The 5044-nt window shown below is 34.3% G+C and overlaps 1 long non-coding RNA gene across 1 annotated transcript; it reads left to right on the top strand.

Annotated features, from left to right (window-relative positions):
• Positions 1-2183: 2183 nt before the first annotated feature.
• On the top strand, positions 2184-3064 carry LOC129571567 (uncharacterized). The gene is made up of 2 exons (XR_008688302.1): positions 2184-2689; positions 2772-3064. It is a non-coding gene; the product is annotated as an uncharacterized LOC129571567 (long non-coding RNA).
• Positions 3065-5044: the final 1980 nt, after the last annotated feature.

The following is a 5044-nucleotide window of genomic DNA, read 5'->3' as shown; positions in this document are numbered from 1 at the left end:
AAATAAATAGCATCTTTTTCACCACAATAATTAGACTAACAAATTTGGGCATTGAGTAAAATCGTGTGTATTTATCACACATTTGTCGAGCAAAAATATCGAGTATTCAACAAGTAACACGCTTCTTTGGCTACCACACAACACAAACAATGAAACCTTCTGTGTGCAAATGCTTGTTCGCCAAAATATCCCGAAATATCCAAACCGAATATATTTCATCGGCTGATCAATTGTGAGTGTAAGTCGATCGTTGCAAAATCGTGCAAAATATAAACAAACATTTCATAATGACAGTTGATATAACTAATTCAATTCGCCCAACGTGAATTCGCTCCAATATGAAACGACAGAAACGTGGAACGTCAACAAATGATAAATGATCAATGATGACACATTGATGTAAATAGTGAAATGCTGTTCGATTCTGAGCCATGAAATAATTTTCTCTTTTAATTTTGACAATATATCAAAGGATTCAGTGAAGTCAAGCACGTTTTTATGTTCGTGTGAAAAAACAACCATTCAAAACCGTTCAAAACGATTCAAAACAGTTGATAACAGTATATCCAATGACCGGAATATGAAATGTCAACAAATGAAATTACAACTCGATGGAACTTTTTTTAGTCACTCTTTTCTTGTGTTGACAAAAATACGCAAAAATACGTAAAAAATTTTATTTGAAATTTTAAAATGAGAAAATTGATTGGAATGAAGTTGAATACGCTTTTCGACGCTTTTTGATTTAAAAAAAAACGGCTTTGTGAGATTCCGAACAATGAATATTCGTTTGTTTTCATTTGTTTTATTTTTGGATTACATTTTCAAAAAAATTCAATGGAATAAAACGAGTTTTATGTGTTGCTTGCATAGATTGACAAAATTGTTCTATAAATAAAATCAAATAGTAGTTCAAAATTGTTCAACATCCAACGGATGTGTATATACATGGTAAACAAGATTTCAAACTTGGGTGAATTCGAGAGTGTGATTGTCAAATATTTCACTTGCTAGGACCAGGGGTCGCGTCGGTATTTTTTTTATATGGGAGCATACGGAGTTAACATAGCGTCGCAGAAGTTTGACGTTCGACAAATGCTCAAAGAACTTCGCCACAGTCTGGAGCTTAGCAATGCAACGATAGTTTTCAATTTTCGATCTCGCCCACTTTTTGAAAATGGGTGACACACTCGAGCTCTTCCATTTGTCGGGAAATTGGCCAGTCGACCCTTTTTGTGTTCACGGCTTGTAACTCCGCAAGTTACTAAAATACATACTGGTGGCATCGTCTAGAGACTAGCCTTAATAGATTAGAAGGCGAAATGAAATGAATTGCCACATAAGCCATAGCATGAAATGCTTTTGTCACTGGCTACCGGTTTCACACACAACGCACATTGGGCCATTTTGGGTTACATGTTGCGCAATGTTTCTTATCTCGTCAAGATCTACAACTTTGCCCAACCTATGCTTTTGGCCGGCGCAAGATAGCGGTGGCGCCTAAATAAGATGTATTAGCAATTTGTGGCATTTTTAAGAACTATCAATACTTTTTGTTGTTGTCACGAATTTCGCAACAACAAGAAGTATTGATAGTTCCTAAAGTTGCCGCAGATTCTATTTAGGCGCCACCGCTATTCACTGTCACGCCAAATACATTGGTTCTTATGGCAGAGAAGCACACGTTGACTTTGCCGAAGAGAGTGTAGCAAAACTCTCAGCCGTTTAGAACTAAGATTTTCGAAAATCGCTGATTTTTCGTCCTTTGGGGGGATCCGCCCTGTGAATTGGGGGAAGTTATATTTCTACCAATCATCATCATTTGAGCCCAACTATCGAATCCAGGTGGAATTTTGTGAAATTTTTTCTGAAACACTCATACGTTTACTGGTGAGGGAAAAGTGCCCATACACTTTTTTACTCCTCATGGGCCAAGGAATCTGTGGTAGAGAGATTTGCACGTCGTTCTGAATCACCCTGTATAAGTGACAAATGAGTAGTATTTTCATGTATTAGTTCAAAGTCTTATTTACGTCGTGTCTCTCATCTCCAGATTTGTCCCTGATTTGATATTTTGGCTGCTCTGAAGAAAATTTTGGTTACCCCTGCGCATGTATAATTGTCAATATTTTTAGTCAAATTACTGCTGTGTTCAGTATATCACCATATGATATTCATGTATTTAGAAAACTTAGAGCTCATTAATATGCGCTTAATTCAAACAACTTTAAATGGACTTATGTTGAACAAATGAATAAATTCATGTATTTTTATGGATAATATATTTTCTATTAGATTATCAATGATGAATATCACAGATATAGTTCTCTATATCCAGTATAATCAACATATTATGATTGTGAAAACCAACACTTGAAAATTGAAAACAAAAACAATGAAATATTGAAAAAAATATTTGCGTGTTCACGATAATCCGAATAATTGCATTTTTATGGTTACACTTCTAGATAACGTGTTTATTTTCATTCATTGTTTATCTGTTATTGCTGTATGTCTTTTTTGTATACTTCGTTAATGTTTTGTTCCATTTTTTGCACCATTTCTTGGGCGCAGGAATGTGAACACCGCTTGATTGATTCAAGCTGACGTATTGTGGTCATATTTTTTGGATGGACTTGAATTAGTCTAATATAGGTGCTCCAATTGTGCTTATTTGCTGCTGGTTTAAGTGAGTATCGAAAAAACATTTTATATGATTCTTTATTTTGAAAATGAAAAAAAATAATAACATAAAAATTACAATTTTTCAGGATATTTATTCTTACGCATAACAGCCTGAAACTAGAAATGAAGTTCTGGGAAATTAACCTTTTGCTGCTTTATTTTTTTGGATACTATAATGCCGTCACGTCATTTCAAGTGGGCGTCGGCCGTGCTGATTGTACTGGACCTCCTGTTGAAATAGTCTTTGTAGGTTCTGTGACTTGGAACTATATTTGATATCGAGTTTGTTCTAATTTTCGATGACTTTTAAATAAAATAACTTGATAAAGTAGTGGACAATCACAATTGCCCATTCCAAGTGCTCAGACTTTAACTTTAAGTCGCGACTTTAACTTTTCACCTTTTTTCTACGTGCATATAATTGGTATGCGCGGATGGAATGAAAATTGGGGGACCAAATAATGATCAGTGGCCCCAAAATACTCAATGGTTTCATTAATTTTAGCATTTTTCTGGGAGATTTTTCGTTAAAGTCGGGACTTTAACTAAAAAAATTCGTGTTTTTGCATTACCTGCGGAAAATGAAGACTTCGCCCAAAAGTTGCAGTAAATTTATGGAATTTTCATTTATTTATTTATTTATTTAGCACAATTGCCTCAAATGTGCAAGTTTGCACATCGGCCACTTGGCCGATCAATTCAAGAATTCAACCAGCCGTACAAATTCCATCCCATCGGTACGCAGCGAACGAAACCAAAAATTTAAAACATAAAATATTGACAAATCATACCCCAATCGCATTAACAAATAAACAGAATTACATTCGTAATCCCGAACTTTTCCGTACCGTTGTCCGCACTTTTGGTTATGTTTGTGAATTTTCTTGTATAAAGGCAGTTTTCTAGTGAAAAATCGGTCACTTCAGTTAAAACTTCGGAAATTTTGTAGTTGTTTATAAGTAGACTTCTATTGAAAAAATTAAGTTGAAATCTAAGCAAAAGGTCATATTTAATGAATAATTAATAATAATTAATGGAGCAATATCGAGAAAAATCGTTGAAATTGACCATATTCTCTGCGAATTGTCATTGTAAATATTTTGACATTTCATGAATATGTTCAATAATGGACAATATTTTCAATACAAACTGAAGACAAGCTGAACTGCAATACCGATCGGTGTTGACACATTGAAAACATATAACATGTTGAATTAAAATAGATTATATAATTATTTAATGAAAAAAAATAATTCAATTCAAAAAAAGACAATTCAATATTAAATCGCAATATACGTAAGAATTTAGTTCAAAACAATAAAAAATCTAGTATAAAGTTGTTTTGTTTTATAGCTCGTTGTAAATGTACGAAATTCCAAATGCCAAATGCTTAAGTACAGAACTGCTTAGCTTAAATACATAATGAATACACAATGCAACGCCTGAGTAGAAATGAAATGCTTGCAACAAAAGAGAGGTTATGCATAAACATGGATTTTAGTTTGTGTCAAGCTAAGTTTCATTTATGCACTTAAGCTTAGCAGTTCTGTACGTAAGCATTCGTACATTTACACGGGTTATAATCAAGACAACTTTATATTATATATTATAATATGTATATTGTGATTTAATATTGAATTGTCTTTTACTTTTCCGTACACAACGTGTCAAGGGAAAGTACAGGAATTGGTCCCGAAAACTTTTTTCGCAAAATTAGCTTAGATCATCATAAAAACTCATGAAACGCGTAGAACACCACTTTTTAAGACACTTTTCCGTTCGTGTGCCGTCGTTGTCGTTGTTAACACGATAACTCAAAAAATAATTTAGATAATCAAAATCTGGAAATGCCAAAAGTTTTCACTTAAATACATTCCAATGAATGTCAATTTTTCACCTTATTGACTCTCCTGGAGTCGGATTAAATTATTGGAATAAATTTAATGCTAACCTGAATGCATTTCGGACAATGTTGCTGTCCATCATCAGCAATCACGACTAATTCGTTCAACGGGATTTTCAGCTTCACATGACAAATTTGCACGCCAATACACGAATTGAGTTGAGACCAACGAAACGAAAAAACAACACTGGATACATACACACTCACTCACACACAAAACAATACCGAACCATTTCACTTGACTTGACTTTGGCAAACAGTGGCGATTCAATGTTGCCTCTGTCTTGGTTTAGAGATTGGTTGTTTTCATCGTCCGCTTGTATGTAGAATGCTTCTAACGCATCAAGCCGACGGCTGTCGTTCACTTATTTTTTCAGTTTTACACAGTCTTTGTTTACATTTGTGTGGGCGTCTATCAGAACGTGAGCTGCTACAGCTGATTTGTTCGGGTGATTT

The sequence above is a fragment of the Sitodiplosis mosellana genome, unplaced genomic scaffold, assembly GCF_009176505.1.
Source record: "Sitodiplosis mosellana isolate CC-2019 unplaced genomic scaffold, AAFC_SMos_1.0 Smas_scaffold_2860, whole genome shotgun sequence".
NCBI classification, from domain to species: domain Eukaryota; kingdom Metazoa; phylum Arthropoda; class Insecta; order Diptera; family Cecidomyiidae; genus Sitodiplosis; species Sitodiplosis mosellana.
Note: the sequence above shows the minus strand (reverse complement) of the source record. Positions and strands in the feature narration are given on the sequence as shown.